Source organism: Mauremys reevesii, linkage group 12, assembly GCF_016161935.1.
Source record: "Mauremys reevesii isolate NIE-2019 linkage group 12, ASM1616193v1, whole genome shotgun sequence".
In the NCBI taxonomy this organism is placed as follows: Eukaryota; Metazoa; Chordata; order Testudines; family Geoemydidae; genus Mauremys; species Mauremys reevesii.
In genome coordinates, this window is record NC_052634.1 from 26,524,353 (window position 1) to 26,543,882 (window position 19,530).

The 19,530-nt window shown below is 53.8% G+C and overlaps 3 non-coding genes across 3 annotated transcripts; 1 reads left to right on the forward strand and 2 right to left on the reverse strand.

Annotated features, from left to right (window-relative positions):
• Positions 1 to 3,672: 3,672 nt before the first annotated feature.
• On the reverse strand, positions 3,673 to 3,744 carry TRNAQ-UUG. The gene has a single exon. It is a non-coding gene; the product is annotated as a tRNA-Gln (tRNA).
• A 13,561-nt stretch (positions 3,745 to 17,305) lies between these two features.
• On the forward strand, positions 17,306 to 17,469 carry LOC120376194. The gene has a single exon (XR_005587101.1). It is a non-coding gene; the product is annotated as a U1 spliceosomal RNA (small nuclear RNA).
• A 1,909-nt stretch (positions 17,470 to 19,378) lies between these two features.
• On the reverse strand, positions 19,379 to 19,494 carry LOC120376011. The gene has a single exon (XR_005586937.1). It is a non-coding gene; the product is annotated as a U5 spliceosomal RNA (small nuclear RNA).
• Positions 19,495 to 19,530: the final 36 nt, after the last annotated feature.

A 19,530-nucleotide genomic window follows, 5' to 3' on the forward strand; every position in this document is an offset into this window, starting at 1 on the left:
GCAAAACTTCTGTTAGTCTATAAGGTGCCACAGGATTCTTTGCTGCTTCTACAGAACCAGACTAACACGGCTACCCCTCTGATACTTGTCTTACCCAGGCTACGCTGCAGGGGCTATCCACAGGTGCAATCCCACTACTGATCAGCACGGGAGTTTTGACCTGCTCTGTTTCTGACCTGGGCCGGTTCACCCCTCCTTAGGCAACCTGGGGACCCCAAGCTCCCCCGTGATCATCATATTGATGCTGAACTTAGTGCAGACACCCGATCGGCACAGCCCCCTGCAGCCCAGAACTCCTGAGCTCAAGTGATCCTCTGGCCTCAGTCTCCCCAGGAGCTGGGATCACAGGCACCAGCCATGGAGCCTGGCTGCTTTTATTGCTTGGCAGCTGGAGCTTTAAACTCTGCTTGTGAGCTCTGTGCCTTGGCCAGACAGGGACAGCCTGGAACTGGGAAATGATCCTGCTTCCCCCGCCCCCGTCTCATGTCTGGATGCAGGCTTCTCTCTCCTCTCATGTAAGATCCCAGATGTTTCGGTGCCTCCCATCCCCCATCCAGGAGCCCAGGTGTCCAGGTAACTCTGCCCCCCCCCCACAACTTCCTGGGTGTGTGGGTGCCACTCTCCCCCCCAGCAGATCTCTGGTGGGTGGGTCCCCAGGGTGTGAGTGCTCCCATCCCCCGATACAGGCTGTGGGGGGGGGGGTATAACTGGCTCTCCCTGTCCTGCCCAGGTGGTGTTACAGCAGCTGTTCACAGGGGCAGCAGCCCCACTGTCACCCTGCAGCTTTAACCTGCTCCAGGGGTGACCTACTTCACCCTCCTGTGGGAGCCCGGGGACCCCGAACTTCCCAGAATCACCTGATTGATGCCGAGCTTAGCACAGACGCCGGCTCAGCCTGGCAGGGTGCAGCCCTGAGCCCTGACAATCAGCTTCCCTCCGCCTCCTGCTGCACAGCGAGGGTCCCATGTGAGAGGCTTCGTGCCCCGCGTGTCCTGCCAGGTCCCTCTCAGCTCCAGCTTTCAACTCTGCTTGTGAGCTCCCCTCTCTGGCCAGACGGGGGCAGCACTAACGGCCTCATCTAAATTTGACCCTTCAGACTGCAGATTATAACCCAGCCGGCAGATTATAACCCAGGAAGCCAAATTCTTCCCCAAACTGACAGTTGAAGCAGAAGATCCCATTGGAAAGATCAGGATTTTTGCCTTTAAAAACAAGGAAAATGTGCATTGTTCTCTTCTGTCTACAGCGAGAGATTGAAGAAGCTCAATTGATTTCATTGACTGGAGGTTAAGAGGCGATTTAATCACTGTTTTAAATACATTTTACAAATTCCCAGAGGGGGGAATATGTGATTTAAAGGGGTCTTTAATTCACCAGACAAACACTGAACAAGACCCCCTTGGCTTGTAGTCGATGTCAGAAAATGCCAACTGGAAATAACCATTTTTTAACCATGAGGCTAATTATCTAGTGGAACAAGCTCCGCAAGGGAGGTGGTAAATTCCCCATCACTTGCAGTTTGTAAATCAAGACACCTGGTGTGTGGGTGTCCCTGTTCTGCGTTTCGGGATCCCTGGTACATGGTGCCTCCCTCCCACCAGTTCAGGGTCCCCACAATGGGTGCTCCCATCCCCCCATACAGTCTCTGTGGGGGATGGAGGGTGTATAAAAAGAGACCGTATCTCACTGTCTTGCCCAGGCTACACTGCAGGGGCTAATCACAGGCGCGATCCCACTACTGATCGGCACGGGAGATTTGACCTGCTCCGTTTCTGACCTGGGCCGGTTCACCCCTCCTTAGGCAACCTGGGGACCCCAAGCTTCTCAGGGATCACCATATTGATGCCAAAATTAGTGCAGACACCCGATCGGCACAGCCCCCCATGGCTGGGAGCTCTGGGATCCACCCACAGTAGCTGGGAGCTGTGGGGTCCATCCGTGGTGGCATGGGCCTGTGGGAGCCCCTTCCGACACTGGTGGCTGATAGCTGTGGGGCCCCCACTGGCCGACAGCTCCAGTCTTGCTGCCCCAGGGCTGAGGTGGAAAATGTCACTGAGATCTCTGAAAGTCACAAATTCTGTGACCCCCTTTATATAATCTTAGCCTTAATCGTTGTTGACTGTCTCTCTCAATCTAGTGGTCTGTTCTAGCGCAGATGGGACAGGGAAGAGAGACGCTCATCCCCCAGCACAGGTTTGGGCAGCAATGGCTCTTGGGCTATTTGCTGTGCATGCAGAGGACTTGTCCAGGCCGGTGGAGCAGCTCAGCCAGATGAGGAGCTGGAAGAAGGAGACCTGAGCAGCCTGGACATCCCACTTTTTCTCCACAGCCACTGGCTGTCAGCAGGATTCCTCCTCCTCCTCAGTGAGACCAAATCTAAGCACCTAGATAGCTGGTCTGTCCGCTGCACCCCAGTCCCTCATCCCTGAGCCTCCCTGCCAAAGTCCTGCACCTGGCTGCAGAGAATTGTCTCACATCTCGCTGGGAACTCGACTTCTTGTGCCCAGAGAGTCTCGGCCCCCCTCAGTAGAAGACCTGAGAAACACTGTGTCTGCCTTTTCCAAATAAGTGCTTGGAAAAGTTTTGTTCCTATGGCCTAATGGATAAGGCGTCTGTCTTCTGATTAAGAGATTGAAGGTTCAAGTCCCTTCGTGGTTGTGCTTGTGCAATTTTACCTTTGTGCTGAAAGTCCTGCTCCCTTCAGGGCTGGAACCTCTTCTTGGCCGCTCAGGCCAATGCTCTGGCTTCAGCTAGAGCCTCGGGAAGGAGTTGGGGGGTGGGCGTCACAAAGGCTGGGGCATGAGCCCCAGGTGCTTCCAGTCTCGCCTTTGCCCTTCCTGACTTGCCAAAGAAAATGGGCAGCTGCCCGGGCTAGCGTGTGGAGCAGTTTCCCTCTTCCAAATGTGCGCCTGTCCCTGTGCTGGAGGGGGGTTGCTACATAGCCCCTTGGGAGCCTGGGTGTTTCTCTGCTTCTCACCAGCTGGGGAAAAGCCTCTTGGGGTAAAATCTCCTGCCCCACTGCCAAAGTGACCACAGAGAGTGGGAACAGTGAGAGGCCCCACCAGGGGGGCTGGCCCTGCTTTCCTACCATCTTCTGATGTTGGCCACAGAGCATCAGCAGCCGCCCTGCATGCTGATCTGTGGGTGGCCTTCAGTGGGTGTTTGGCATGGCAGGGAGCAGCCTGGCTGGGTGTTTTTGTGCCCATCTGAAGGCCACACACAGGCATGGTCCTGCCCTCCTCTAGCCCTGACCTCAGTTGCTCTGTGGCTTTTAAGCCTTCCCTTGGAGCCGTCAGCACCAGCCGCCTCTGCTCTAGGTGCCCAGAGGAGGAGAGGGGCTGGGCTCCAGCCTGGGAAGCCTGGCCCTGGCTCTGCTTCCTTTAAATGCCACGTGGGCAAGAGGAAGGGCTGCAGCTACAGGGACCAAAGTTGTGGGCATCAGGTGAAGCAGCAAGAAACCCAACCATCAGGTCAAACCGCAGGAATCTCTAGCCAAACTGTTAAGGTCTAGGACCCCACCCTCTAGCGGCCCAGCTGGACCAGAGACCCATTGCCAGTGGGCACCAGTGACCCAGGAGGAGGAGAAAAAACATCCACTCTAGTTCAGCCAGGGAGAGAGTAACCAAGCACCTTGAGCTCCAAGGCTTTGCAGCAAACCAACTTATGCCCAAGAGGTCCCCCTGAGATTTGAACTCAGATTCCAGGATTCAAAGTCCTGAGTGCTGCCCATTACACCATGGGACCCGCTACTGCTTTGTTTTCTAGACACCCATGACTCTCAGCTGGCTGCTTTGCACTCTGCACTTATTGCTTCCCACCAGCAGTTTCCTCTCGCAGGACTCTCTCTCCTCCTCCAGCGACTATAGTCCTGCACTACCGGATCCGTGGGGCCTGCCCTGAGTCCCTGCATCCCCCTGCTTTGTCTCCATTCCCTGCAGGCCGGAAAAATGTCAGGGGAGGCTGCCCCTCCCTTCACTCAGTGCTCCTGCTCATGTTGGCCAGCTGCAGCCTCATCTCCTGGAACTCGGGCAGCTGTCGCTTGATCCAGTCATACAGTCACACGCTGACTGGCTCCCCAGCCTGGATGCTCTTGTGGAAATCCCACAGGCAAGTGCTGTGGCACTGTTGGTTTCTTTAATGTTGTGGTGTTTGCACGACTGCCAGAACTCCTCCCTCACTGACTCCCACCAATCCCCCTGGTTGCCACAGAACCCTCTGATGCTTTCCCGTTCTGCCAACACCGCCAGGCCTCGCCCCCCTGCTCCTTTATCTTGCAAGCTCTGGATGTTCAGCTTCACTATCCTCTGCCCTGGGTCAGGGACAGGGGCGGGTCCAGGCACCAGCGCAGCAAGCGGCGGGGGGGTGGCCTGCTGGTCGCTGTGAGGGTGGCAGTCAGGCTGCCTGCAGGAGGTCCCCTGGTAATGTGGATTAGGCGGCATGCCTGCGGGAGCACTGCCAGTGCCCCAGCTGCAGCAGCAATTCGGTGGTGGTACGCTGAAGGCACAGGACCGGCAGACCTGCCACAGGCATGCCGGTGAATCTGTGTTACCAGAGGACCTCCCGCAGGCATGCCGCCGAATCCGCCTTACCAGAGGCCCTCCGGCAGGTGATGGGATAGATCTGTATTACATTATATACTAATGTTAGATGTGTAGAAAGTGTGACTAGAAAGGAGCAGTGTGACGCTGCTGCCCGTGGGAGCCAGCTGAGGTCACTCAATCAGGGTGAACGGCAAACAAAACGGGGCAGACAAACCCCAAACGCTGGTGGTTATTCCAATACTTAGATTTACCAACCAGCACAAAACAGCTTCTGTAGCACCTCACTGGTCACTTAGAAGTCCAAACAACGCAGTTCCCTTATAGTGCTACAGCCAATTCTTATTAACTAAGCTAAAATTTATTAAAAAAGAAAAGAGAGAGAGTTTTGGTTAAAAGATCAATATACAGACAGACTTGAATTCAATTCTTGAGGTTCAGATGCATAGATGAGGTGAGCTTGTAGTTGCCAAAAGTCCTTTTAGAAATAGTCCAGAGGTGATAGTCCAATGTCCATATTCAGGGTGACTCCAGTCATTGACTCGGGATCTCAATCCTTATGGCTTAAGGTTTCCCCCTCTTAAATCCCAAAGCAGATCTGAGATGAAGCAGGATCATGTCCCAGGGTTCTTAAATATTTCCAGCAGCCTTTCAGCCTGAGAAAACAATGGGCTTAACTCCTTCTCCCAAACATCCTGGCAATTAGCACAGGGTAATTTACCCATTAAACAGTTCAGATCCAGGTTAGCACAACCTTCAAAGAGACACAGAGACAATAATACTATTTCACTCAAGTATCATCATAAATATTAATATTCCTTTTCTGATCTTTGAATTAAAACTACAGCAATAGACAAGCCTTGTTTGCTTACATCACAAGACCTGAGCAAGCATCTCCCCTTCTACCTCTAACAATGCAGACTTGCATTTCAAAGCTCTGTTCATTTACAGATCTTCCTAACCAGCCCTCAAGGTTCACCCATGGGTCAGGTCAGTGGGTGAGGTGAGTTAATTAACTCTTTCTGGCCCTGTCACCTTTCAATGAAATATATTACACTCATAACGTCACAGGAGGTCAGGAATGGGATAGCAAGGGCTGCGGGTCGGGAGTGAGGGGCACTGGTAGAGCTGGGGGAAGCCTAGGGGGCTGTGGGTCGGGAGTGAGGGGCACCAGCAGAACTGTGAGTCTGGAGGTCAGGGCTGGGATGGCAGGGGCTGCGGGTCAGGAGTGAGGGGCACCACTAGAGCTGGGGGGAACCCGGGGGCTACAGGTCGGGAGTGAGGGGCACCAGCAGAGCTGTGAGTCTGGAGGTCAGGACTGGGATGGCAGGGGCTGCAGGTCAGGAGTGAGGGGCACCAGCAGAGCTGTGAGTCTGGAGGTCAGGACTGGGATAGCAGGGGCTGCAGGTCGGGAGTGAGAGGCACCTGCAGAGCTGGAGGGAGCGCAGGGGGCTGCGGGTCGGGAGTGAGGGGCACCAGGAGAGCTGTGAGTCTGGAGGTCAGGACTGGGATAGCAGGGGCTGCGGGTCAGGAGTGAGGGGCACCACTAGAGCTGGGGGGAACCCAGGGGGCTGCAGGTCGGGAGTGAGGGGCACCAGCAGAGCTGTGAGTCTGGAGGTCAGGACTGGGATGGCAGGGGCTGCGGGTCGGGAGTGAGGGGCACCAGCAGAACTGTGAGTCTGGAGGTCAGGACTGGGATAGCAGGGGCTGCGGGTCGGGAGTGAGGGGCACCGTCAGAGCTGGAGGGAGTGCAGGGGGCTGCGGGTCGGGAGTGAGGGGCACCAGCAGAACTGTGAGTATGGAGGTCAGGACTGGGATGGCAGGGGCTGCGGGTCGGGAGTGAGGGGCACCGTTAGAACTGGAGGGAGCGCAGGGGCTGCGGGTCGGCAGTGAGGGGCACCAGCAGCACAGTGACTGAGGAACTCAGCAGGGAGTCCAGGGGGCTGTGGGTCGGGAGTGAGGGGCACCAGCAGAGCTGTGAGTCTGGAGGTCAGGACTGGGATGGCAGGGGCTGCAGGTCGGGAGTGAGGGGCACCGTTAGAACTGGAGGGAGCGCAGGGGGCTGCGGGTCAGGAGTGAGGGGCACCAGCAGAGCTGTGAGTCTGGAGGTCAGGACTGGGATGGCAGGGGCTGCGGGTCAGGAGTGAGGGGCACCAGCAGAGCTGTGAGTCTGGAGGTCAGGGCTGGGATAGCAGGGGCTGCGGGTCGGGAGTGAGGGGCACCAGCAGAGCTGTGAGTCTGGAGGTCAGGGCTGGGATAGCAGGGGCTGCGGGTCGTGAGTGAGCAGCACCAGCAGAGCTGTGAGTCTGGAGGTCACATCTGCAGGGAACAGTTCTGAACTTGGAGCGCTTACAACTTGGAGAGTCTTTGTAGGGCATCCCAAATGTTTCCTGTATTCACAGACAGTTGTTGAGATGGTTCACCCAATTCCTCACCTGTGCAGACAGCTCTCGGGAGCACTTTTTTCAGAGCCATAGAGGTCTGAGACTCACGGCTGGTCCCCTCATTCCAGCTGCGAGATCACATCAGGTTTGGAAACTGGAAACCCTGGGAAGGGAAAGAAAACAAGGAAGGTCCATGGAATTGGTGGGATACTTGTCACAAGGAATATTCCATGGTTTTAACCCCAGCTCATTTTTAAGACGTAACACCCCAAGGCCGGCTTCCTTGGCTCAAAGTGGCAGAAGAGTTATTATTATAACTCATATTCATGACCTTAGTGCCTAAGAGCCAATGAACCGTGGGCCCGTTGTGCTGGGCACAGCACAAACCCAGAATAGAAGATGGCCCATGCCCTGAAGAATTTACAGTCTAACTAGACAAGACAGACACAGATGGGGGAAGAGGTGGAACCCGCCAGCAGAGTGAACTATGTGAAGGCAGAGGGACAGATCTGATGAACACAGGTGTAGAACTTGAGACTATTGTATTTAATGTTATGACTAGGGCCAGTGTTTTCCGGAAATTGCTGCTATTACTGCATTTCCCCCTGAAACTACTCTTCATTTCTGGAATCACCCTTCGTATCCAGAATAGCTGAACAGAAGGTGGTTGGGGATGCAGGGTCACAAACCCCACATTTCTGCCTGGAGACCCCTGACTCCTCCCCAGGGCACGGGGCAGAGGCTGGGGGCTGGCTGCTTTTGAGACTTGCTGCCAATTTCTTCCCTCCTCATACAAGTCTGGGCTCAGAAAAAACACTGGAGCTTCCCCTTGGGAGATGGGGCACTTGGCAGTGGGACGCTGGGCACCCTCATCGTGCTGCAGCGCAGACGGTGCTCACACCTGCTCTCGGCTGCGTCCACAACACCTCTCCTCTGCTCCTCTCCCCTGCACACAGCTGCTTCATGCCCTGTCTCCCCAGCACACAGCCGGCTCTAGGCTCTCAATGCCCAGTGTCTGGGCCCCACCTTCCCCACACAGCTGGCTCCTGTCCCCTCCCCCAATGCACTTTCCGGCTGTAAAGGATTATATATTGCTCATGCTTGTGAATTACTCTGTTTTCGCTGCCAGCAAACACTGGCCCTACTTATGACTGTTATCTGTATCTTTGAGCCAGCCCTTGAAAGCACGAATACTTCACAGACTGTGGTGCTGAGATGGGCCAGATGATACCGGGGAGGCTGAGGGATGGGGGGATGGGTTTCTTGTGCAATCTGGTGTCACTAAGGCTGGATCTCAAGGCTGGTTATGCAGAACTCCATCTTCTGAAGCTTTGCCCCGCACAGAAAGGGGCAGTGACTGATTTTACCTCTTTCGGGAGACTGAAGATGACAGACTTTTTGGGGAGAAACAGTTGAGTTTGAGCTGACTGAGAAGGGCCTTTTTGGGCTACAAACTGACATGACCTGATAACCCAGACGTAAGCTTTTAAAGAAGGTTTTTAATACACTTTGGAATGATCGGGGATTCCCAAGAAAAATTTTGATGCTTTTCTTGCTTTATATCTTTTCCCCATAAGGCACAATGCCACTGTCATGGATGCACAGGATCTGTGCAATGCCCTGGCTTTTAAACTGTCCTTGGGAGGTGTCCCTTGAGTGCACTAGACCCCCAAGGGCTCCCACTCTTCCACAAGGACAGGCCATGTAGCTTCAGCACCTGAGACTGAGCCTCTGGCTTCAACACTCCTATTTCAACCTGTGAGCTCTGCCAGCAGATCCAGCCGAACGACATTCCTGTTCAGTGACTGTTCCTCATTCAATGCACAGAGCAAGTTTGTGCTGTGACACTCGGCAGACTTTTAAAACATAGCAGGGTTCATTAGTCAACTGAAATACAGCACTGAACGTCTTTAGATTAGCAGAGAAGCAAAGACGACGATATAGTCCATACTGGCCAATGCCCTTGAGCCAGGCTGCTGTAGAAAACAGTTTGGTTTCCTTTCACTGAGCGTGTCCATTTGTCTTTGCTCCAGTAGAGCTCCCTGCATCTGCAAACCCAGTTCTTCCTGCTCCCAAAAACATAACGAGTCCATGTATGTTTCACTCAGCCAAGCTGAGATCCTCCCATGGACAGGTGACAATTATTCCCTTGTCTCTGTCGGGTATTCCACTGATGTAGGTTGGTCCCAGCCTGTCCTTAATGACCCATTCATATCACCCCATGACAGCTCCGTGACAAAACACCTCATGTCTCCTGCTCTTTATAATCATAGCAATACCAACCACAGAGGGAAACTGAGGTGTGTATTGACATCACCAAAATTCCTGCCTCTCTCTCACACACACACACACTGCTCACAGCCCTTGGAGAGAAAGCAAAGCACAGGAACTGGATGTTAGTCCAGTGAACACAGTGCAGGACAAGCTGCAATTCTCACACCCTGGTCAAACAGGAGAGGCATGTGGGTCCCCACCCACAGAGAGGGGCTGGCTAGAGGCCTGATACCCGAGAGGCCATTGCTTGAGCACCACATGGAGGCAGGTCAAAGGCTTCGCTACCCTAGATCTCTGACATCGCAAAAGCACATTTTGGGGAATTAGGAAATCTAGTGACTCAGGTGTAATGGGAGGGAGAATTAAACTCCCCAGTGTGTGGAGAAGGCTGGGGAATTAAACACTAAAATTCAGGAGCAACAGTCCCTAATTCTTCTGAAAAGAAGGAAGTTTGGGGTGGGCTTTAGCAATTAGGTTGCACCACATTCATAGATTGGAATTATTAATTAATAAGTGATGTAAATCATGAGTATTAATGCTTGATGCTTATGGACTTCCCAAAGGCCACGTATGGGTTGGGGCAGCTATTGACATTCTTGTAATCAGAGAAAAGGAGCAGATATGGTATATAGCCATCCTAAGGAAGTGGATAAAATACCTCTCCTAGCTACCAGGTTTTCATTTTGTCGGGTCCCTGAGACAGTGTAAACTGAAGCAGGGCTCCCTTCTGATGGTCTCCTTTGCCCGTTGATCTTTCTTTCCAAGGGTGTCCGTATCTTGTAAGTATGCACAGGACAAGACCCTCTTTACTGTACTTACCTTAGTTTAATCGTTACGTGTATTGAGCCTGGCCTATGATTTCAGTTATAACTGTCTGGATTAAATCACGTTTCTGTGTTTCACCAAATTCCATCTTCTCAATTAACTCTGAGTAGCCCTGTACAAGGGCAAGTTGTGCCCCAACCTGTAATCTTATAGGTGTAGAAACTGTACAGGCTACACCACCGCCCTGTGACATCATCAGCCAAGCGCCCATTGGTGCCTGGGACGTGGCCCTGGTGTGGGAGGGAGGATGCAGCAAGGACTCAGGGTCGGAGGCCGGGGTCACTGTGCATTGAGATGGGGAGGCCATATGGGGAGGGGGGTAATGAGCGGGAGAGGGAGGGCAAGAGTTATAATAATAATATTGGGGGGGGGGATGTATAATGAAGTGAAACTGAACAGAAAGAAAACTGGAGTGGAGGCTCTAAAGCAACAAGGCTTGGGAAGGGATTCGGGGTTAAAGGTCTGGGATCCCCCAGAGCTCTGGATCCCCAAACCTCTCCTCCCTCCCACTGACCCACCCAGCCCACTTCCCGGGTGCCCTTCCCCCACACTCCCCTCCTCTTCTTCCCACTACTCTCAGCCGGCACCACCTCCCGGCACCTTGGGAACTTCTTGTGTTCCCTCCTCGTCTCTCACAACCTCCTCCCTCCCTTCTTAGCTCTAACCCTGCACACTCCCTCCCCATGTCCTGGCACCCCAGAATTATCTACTCCCCCTTCTCCTCCCCTCCCATAGCTCTGTTCTCCCTTCACCCGTGGGGTCCTGAATGGCAACATTATACACTCTCCTATCAAAAGAGGAGCTCACCTGACTGTCACACAAGCCAGGCATGAGTCACACACCTATTAACTCAATTTAGAATTCTACAGGTGGCGTATTTTCCTCCTAAAATGAGGAAACGGCATGAAAGCGACAGTTATTAATGTAGTTATTAAGGTATCCTATAAGGATACTGTAGCAGGGTGGACCCTGCTCCTGCCCGGAGGGGCTTGAAATGCTGCCTGCCAGGGCTTGAGAGCGGTGGCTCTGGAAGCTGGGCTGATTAAGGAAGTGGCTGCAGCTGCGGCCACGCCCCAAACTGAAGCCCTGGGGCTTATAAGAAGGCAGGGAAGCCAGGAGCAGTCAGTCTCTCCCTCTGCTTCCAGAGGGAGATGGGCCTGGCTGCTTAGAGGTTGAAAAGGTACCTATGGTGAAGCAGGGCTGGGGAAGGGCTGAGGAGCTAGGGAAGCTCCAGCCTGGAAAGCCCCAGGCTGCGGCCTAGGAAAGGGCAAGAGGTACTAGGGGTTGCAAGGGACAACCCAGGAGTAGGTAAAGCAGCAGGTCCAAACCCCCTTTTGCCTGTGATGAGTGGGCCGATGCTGCAGTCTGCCCCAGGGTGTGTGGCTAGACCATGACTGTCAGTGGCCACTACTGAGGCAAAGTGGGGATAGTAGGGTGGGGGTTCCCCTGGGAGGGGGAGACCCAATTATAGTGAAAGGGGCACCGGGTCCTGGGAGGGACACGGGGCCGATAGGAAAAAGGGGGATCACTGGCCTGCAGAGGGCGCTCCGGGCTGGAAAAGAGCTAATTCCCCGGGAAAAACCAGCAGGAGGCGCCGCGGTGGTGAGTAGCCCGTTTACAGATACATTAAATGCAATTTTAAAATGACTGTTGGCACCAAAAAGGCACAGTCCAAAAATTATTTTAGTGGGTGGGAGATAAGGCAAAAAAAGCGGGGCAAGGGAACTTGTCAAAACTTGTATGACAATTAAAGGTATAAAGTTATCACTGCTCAGATTTTTTAGAGCCCCCACAGCTTCTAATAACCGAGGGGACAGGACTCCTCACCCAGCGAGGTCACCGTCTCATAGTTCTCCTGCATGACATCCCAGTAGAGGGCTCTCTGAGCGGGGTCCAGCAGAGCCCCCTCTTCCCTGGTGAAATACACAGCCACCTCCTCGAAGGTCACCGGCCCCTGAAAGAGCAAGAGTCCCACACTCAGTACCTGCTGCCCCCGTCACAACCCCACCACTCATGGGGGGGAAAGGAGCCAATCAAAGGGAAGCTCTGGGTGGCTCACAGGCAGGAGTCCCACCCCCACCCTGCTCAGAGCAGCCAGGAAACACCAGGGTGAGGGGACGAAGCGAGAGCCCCTTGTGTCTCCCAGCAGATCCATCACCCCGCAACTAGCCACAGACGGACACAGGAGATGGAGCCCCTAGCAGGGCGCAGGGAGAGCTCGCTGGCAGAGAGCCCAGCGCTGTTCTCATTGTGAAGAGCAGGACAGGACCAGACTTAGTGGGGGGCAGACGACATGACGGTCCAGGGGGGCCTTGCTGAGGGGTGTCCTGTCTCTCCTCCCCCCACTTCTCTTCAGCTGTCTGCCCCTGCAGCTCTTCCTGCAGCCCTGCCCCCTCCCCCACTGGGAGCTGCCCCTGCCAAGCTGCTCCCAGGAGCCTCCCGTGTGCTGGGCGGGGGGCGGGGGGGGAGTTTGCTGATGTCAGGGTGGCCCCACCCTCCTGCCTCTGCCCAGTCTCTGCTGAGCTGAGGTGGGGGGGACAAGAGTCTGTGCTGCTGCCTCTGGGTCAGGAGTGGGAGCTGCTGGCCCCTGCTGCCGTGTGAACGAGCCTTCGGACTAGTGAGTGCCACTGTGCTTGAAGTGACAGCGGGTGTGTCTCACCCCCGCCCCCCCACACACTCACCCCACAATAGACACTTCAATTACTGTTATTACTTCTTTTTACTTCCTGTCAAAATGTGCAAAGTGCACATAGTCTCTGTACGGTAATTTTATTCTTTCACATTCGGTCAGGATGACAGTGCTGGTATTTTAGCTTTCTAACTGGTCTGTGCATTTCAAAATTTTATTTCTGTCTTATGCTTAAATTCAATTCTTTGAGTAATGAGTTCTAAAATGCCTCACCTGTCCTGGCTGGAGTAATTATCATTATTACTGTTATTACTGTATTGTTCTTTGTCATTCATTATTTAACATGGTACAGTCAAATAACAGACTCTACATTTTGCATGTACTTACCTTAGCAGGGCTCATTTAAAAAAAAATTAGCTAAACTCAAAACTTTAGACACTGTGCAGATGAAGATCACTTATCTTCAGATTGTATTTTTAAATCTGTCTGTAAAGTAACTTAAAATGTCTATGAAAATAAATACAGTTCCAAGTATGATACTAATAGCAATGATGGAGTGAAATGTTAGTGAGTCACCTACATGATAGTGATTAGTTAACACAAATGCCAAAATAAATAGAGAAACAAATTCCCATTCGTAAAAAAGAGAAAAAAACTTGAATCCCCTATGTAAACTAAGTAAATATGTTTTCAGTGGAATGAAAAACAATTGACTAAAATAGAGGAGATAATGGCAGTAACATGGAGCGTGTCTGTTAGAGAAAGTAAGCAGATTTTATTTATTTTTATTTATCTCTACTAAAGATGGGGTAAAAAGTATCAACCTTGTGTTTCTGATACCTGCATTAAAGCTCCAGAATTGATACCTCAAGGCTTGGGATAGGGAATATCTTGCTGTATTGTCTCCTGATTGTTCTAAATTTACTTTTAAATTTAATATGTGGCTGTATTAAGATTATGGGAAAAGAGGTACCAAGTGGTAACAGGGTGAACAATTAGCAGGAAGATTAATTTTAAATAAAATGTTTTTGTAAAGGCACCTCTGTTTCCAATTGTGCCTTAACCACAGGATACAGGTTGTGTGTCAATGCTAATGAGGTATAATCAGAATCACATTATAAAAAGGGGGTGCCCAGAGCAGGAAAATTGAGCTCCCTATGGGAAATTCCAGCAGGAACCATCCCTCTACTGATGATCAATCCATGAGAGACACCTCAGACCCTAATACTATTGAACAGGATGTGAGTAGAACTAGAGTTGTAACTTTTGCACAGGTCTTCATAGAATGTCTATATGCCTTGGGTCGTCATAACCTTAACTGTAACTTCAATAAAACTTGTAAAACCGACTAGACCTTGTACCTGTGAATGTCTGTGTGGTCACTACCCTTGGTCTTTGTGTGTTCCTAGAGACTGTACATTTGAAGCAAGTAGCAGAGGCGACTTTCACTCTGTTAAGCTTGAAACTGTCGCCACCAGAGCCGACCCCGCGGCGGTGTAATATCACGTTACAAACTGCACTTTAAATAAAAGGCTGCACAATACACAACACACCAGGCCACCCTCACTTCTGCGCTGCTGCTGCTGGCGGTGGCATGGCCTTCAGAGCTGGGCGCTCGGCCAGCAGCCGCTGCTATCAGGCCGCCCTGCCAGTGCTTAATTTGTGCCATGGCTGAGCTCTGGCACCTCTTTCAATACAAATTAAGCAATAGAGGGAGGCACCGGGGCCTGGACGTGATGGTGGGGAGCCCGTGAGGGCCAGGGGTGATGGGGGGCACCAAAATACAAGTTCACCCAGGGTGCCATTTTCTCTAAGGCCAGCCCTGGAGCTGGGTATGGGGGAGGGGCATATCCCCTAAGGCCGTGGTTCTCAAGCAGGGGTCCCTGGACCTCTGGGGGGCTGCGAGCTGGTTTCAGGGGCTCCTCCAAGCAGGGCCAGTGTTAGACTCGCTTGGGCCCAGGGCAGAAAGCCCAAACCTCCCTGCCTGGGGCCATGAGCCCTGCCACCAGGGGCTGAAGCCAAAGCTGGAGCAATTAGCTCTGTGGGGGGCCCTGTCACATGGGGCCCCAGGCAATACCCCTGTTTGCTACCCCCTAACACCAGCCCTGGCTTTTCTGTGCAGAAAACCAGGCATATGCAGGGCAGTGGGGGTTTTATAACATGTTGAGGGGCCTCAGAAAGAAAACAGTTGAGAACCCCTGACTAAGCCTCATTGGTGGGTGCCCCTCTACATCTCACAGCAGTGAGGCTCCAGCCCTGGGATTCTGCTCCCTTTACCTAGCCCCACCTAGGTGTGTTCTTTGCTCTTCCACAAATCAGAGCATTTCCACCTTCTAACCTCATGGGTCTGTTCCTAGAATGGAAGCCACATATTAAACAAGTCCCAACAGGTTTGCTACACCCTGGCTTCCTCCCATTCTCCACCCTGTGAATTTCCTGCCCCGCTCCAACCTCCAAACCAGACTGCCCAAGCCTCCCACCTCCTGTGTATCTGCTGTCACTCTCCCTCCAGCAGGAACCCACCAATAACCCCCAATAATCCCTACCTGAACAGGATCCTCTGCAGCCATTTCCCTTCCCTGTCCCATGGGAGGATGGGATGAACTGGCGCGAGACATGAGCGTCATTCTGCAGCCTGGCAGGATGAGAAGGGCAGTTGTGGATGTTTCAGAACTGGCTTTAGTTCATTTCACATCACAATTCCCCCAGGCCCTTTCCCTGCAGACAGACATCCTAGACTCTGCCATGCTGGAAAATGCTTGATCTCTTTATTACAGTGTAGACCTGACCCCTCCTGCCAGGGGTAAATCCACAGACGTTTTTCAGCCTCTGCAGTAATAAAGTCTCTGAACAAAATGCTAGAAAGGAGCAGAACCAAAGGGGCTGGGCAGGCTCCATAGGGGACACTGGTTCCTCCTTCCCCACCGGTGCCCCAGCCATGCCCTGTGGCTGGCAGAGAACGGCCACCCCATCTCCACCCCAGAGGGAGCTGTGTCTCAGGGCTCCCCAAACAGCACCAGGAACCCCCATCCCTTTTGGGGAATGACTCAGGGCAACAATTTCCCACCCAAACAAAGATGAATTGCTGCTGATGAAATGGGGGGTGGGGCGAAGCCCCCCAAATATGAGGAGAATTTAAATTGACATTTGAAAATTATAGAAAAAAAATCAGGAAAAATAAGAGACTAGAGAGTCAACAATTTTAGGAAAAACGAGGGAATCTCCTTGGGTTTGACGGTCCTGTGTGGTGAGGGGAGAGAAAAGGGGCAGAACTAGAGAGACTTGTTACCAGTGCTGGGGAGGGAAGTGGCACAGACAGGAGAAGGATGCAGGTATCTCCCCCCCAACTCACACACACTCTCCCCCTGGACTTTCCCGGCTGCACAGAGACCGTTCAACCCCCACCTGCCCCACTGCCCTTCCCCCGCCTGCAGCTCCGGCTTCTGCCCGCCCGCCCCCGCCAGCCACACAACGGGGAACCCCCGGGCCCCAGGCTCTGGCCCCACCTGGATCCTAGCGGGGCCGTGGGCAGATCCTGGCTGCAGCGGAGAACAGCGGCTCTGCTCCGGCCCGGGCGGCTCCAGCGCTGCTGGCAGCACGCGGCCACCAGGGAGCAGCTGCTGAGCCCGGGCTCCTGCGTCACAATGTGCCAGAGCCCCGCCCCAGGAGCTGCCCTGCCCCAGGCTGTGCCAGAGCCCCGCCCCAGGAGCTGCCCCGCCCCGGGCTGTGCCAGAGCCCCGCCCCAGGAGCTGCCCTGCCCCGGGCTGTGCCAGAGCCCGCCCCAGGAGCTGCCCCGGCCCCGGGCTGTGTCAGAGCCCGCCCCAGGAGCTGCCCCGCCCCAGGCTGTGCCAGAGCCCCACCCCAGGAGCTGCCCGCCCCCGTCTGTGCCAGAGCCCCGCCCCAGGAGCTGCCCCCAGTCTGTGCCAGAGCCCCACCCCCGGAGCTGCCCAATGTCCCATCTCTGGGCTTTGTTCTCCTGCCTCCTTGTTCCCAGCACCCACCGCTCCCAGCTGCTCCTTCCTGTGTCTGCAAACACCCCCCCGCCCCGGGCCGGCTGCAGCGCTCGCTGGGGCTGTCTCCAGTGGCTGAAGTTGCCTCCATCTCTGCTTTACCTGCGGGGGGGAGAGACAAAGCGAGGAGATGGTCCCAGGGTGTGAAAGCAGAATTAGGGGGCAGGGAAAGAAGGACTGTTTGGAAAGGTGGGTTTTTTGCGAGGGGAGGGGAGGTCATTCCTGTATTGGACCAACTGCCGGTGGGGGGAGAGCGAGAGAGAGAAGCGACACGCAAGCTGCGCTCTTTCCCCAGCAGCAGGTGGGCCACGTGGTCTCTCTGCTGGCCTGGCTGCCCGGGACGGGACCCGGCTACCCCTACAGGGCACGCAAGAGCGGCGGCCCGGGCGGGCAGGGGGAGGGGCCCGAGCGGAGGGGCGGAGCCGCGTGAGCGGGTATGCAGATCTGTGTGCGAGCAGAGCATCGTGGGAGCGGACGCAGGCTGCCAGGCAGGGCCCGACTTGGAGAAGGGAGGGGCTCCGGGGGACGCGTCGGGGCAGCTGTCGGCAGTGGGGGCCGGTGTGGGCGAGGCCGGCGGTCGGTCCACCCCGTGTGTTATAAGTGTGGGGCGAGCGAGGGCGGGCGGCGGCCGGGCAGCAGGAACTCATACTTACCTGGCAGGGGAGATACCATGATCACAAAGGTGGTTTTCCCAGGATGAGGCTCATCCATTGCACTGTGGGTGTGCTGACCCCTACGATTTCCCCAAATGCGGGAAACTTGACTGCATAATTTGTGGTAGTGGGGGACTGCGTTCGCGCTCTCCCCTGGTGAGTGGTTTGAACAACAGACAACCGATAATGGGCTGTTTAGGCTTAGTGCATTGCAAAGCAGGTTCTCAGGAAAACAGGTGTTATTCTGGACCTTTGGAAGTGCTCTTTTCCACAGGCCCTGTATTTCTAGGTATCTTTGTCACACGTTCCTCCTTGTAAGCAAAGCTCAGCTCTGAAACTTTACTTGGGTCTCTCTGTGTTCTTGGCTTTCCCTAGTCTTTTGCAGCTGATCTGCTCTCTAGTCTGCTTTTGGGGGGCTTGGACCGGTGTCTTCCTTGGCTCTAAGGGGAGCTGCCTGCCTGCTCTGCTTCTTTCCCTGCTTGTAGCTTCTTGCCCGGCCCTCCTTCTCGGGCTCTTCCTCCTTTGTCCAAAATGCCTGTCCCACTTGGTCTCCTCGTCCAACAGGCAGCTTCGCCCCCTGCCCTGGGGCCGCTTTGGCTTTCGCTGTCTGTTCCTGTCTCTTGGTGGCCACCCTGTCTGTGCTACGGAGACTAGGCTGTCACAACCCCATGCTGGAGGAGGGCTTTCCGTCGCTTGAGGCCCACCCAGCGCCCGCCCGAATGCCCTTTAGCTACGCTGCGGGTTAGGGCGGCGTGGCCGTGTCGCCCAGCAGCGGGTTTTCCCTTTTGCACACCTCTGACGGACGGAGCTGTTTTGACTTAACTGTTCAGCACGCACCGACCCTCGGGCCTGGGCTGCACGGGGAACGTAAATCGGCGCGGCTACATCAGTCCGCGCCTTGGTCGGAAGAATTCTTCCGTCGACCTAGCTCCCGCCTTTCGGGGAGGTGGATGGCCGGCACCAACGAGGAAAACCCTCTCCAGGACCCTTCTCCGGGAACAGTGCCCTTCCGTTTGGGGAGATTATGCTGCTTTAAAAAAGAGAACTTGTTTAACTGCCTTTCTCTGAGGCAAGGTTGACTTTGTATTGCTTCCCTCGTGGCTCCTTATAGCAGTTGTGTTCTGAAATCTTTAGGGTTTGACTTCATTTATGATGAAATCCTGCTGTAACTTTATTCTAATTTTCAATGAGTAACTAGACCTGAGCTGTTTGGCGTGTTAGTGGAGGATTGTTTAAAAACCTGGGATTCCACTTTCTGCCTTTCCATTACATTTCCTCTGAAAGCCCACCGAAAGCCTCCACTTCCCACATAACTCTCTCAAACCTGCAGTCATCAGGGATACAGAAGATGCTTACAGTTTCACTCCATACGAGTCCAGTTCCTTGCTGTTTCCTGTCTAACCACTGCACACATATGGTATCCCCTCCCTACCCGGAGCTGCTTCCTGGCTTTTCCGCTCAGGACAGGAAAACGAGAATGGAGGTAAGCTGTGCAGTGAACTCTTCCTCAGCTCGCACTCCACCCCCAAGGGCCTTTCGAGGTCTTCTACGGACTTCAGGTTTCATTTGATTTCCAAGGTTTATGGGCTCATTAATTAGCCATCTCTCCTAATGCAGGGATCCTACGGGTCAGACCAAAGATCGATGGCCCAAAAGAGCTAAGAAACAGAAATAAAGGTGAGAGCTAGGCGTTACATTCAGGTGAGAATCCAGAATCTGACTGTGCCCTGGCATGTTCAACGCTGCCGAAAAGAAGGAGCTCGTCAGGTCCCTCTGCTAGCACCCAAATCTGGTGGCTAGTCGGTCTGCTGGGAAATAAGGAAAAGGAAAAGAATTAAAGGAGTCAGGCAATAACAAGGAAATGAAAAGGTTTGTCGAACGGGTTCTGTCTGATTGACTGTCTTCCCAGCTACCCGTCCAAGTTAAAGACCTAGCCCAGTATCCTGTCTGCTGACAGCAGCCAATGCCAGGTGCCCCCTACTATACTTTTTTCATACTATAGAAAAGCTTCAGCCAGTGACACCAGCTCAGGGAGCACTCTTCTGTTTTTCTCACAGCAGGCAACAGCCTTGCCAAAGCAAAGCCTTAAAAAATTGGCTACAAACTCATCAACATTCCTCTCCACGGAAATCTTTAGTAAAAGGCGAAAAATTTATACGAACTGAAGAGAAAGCAGAGTATGTAGAACTCGTGGCAGAGGCGCTGCCGGGGCAACCG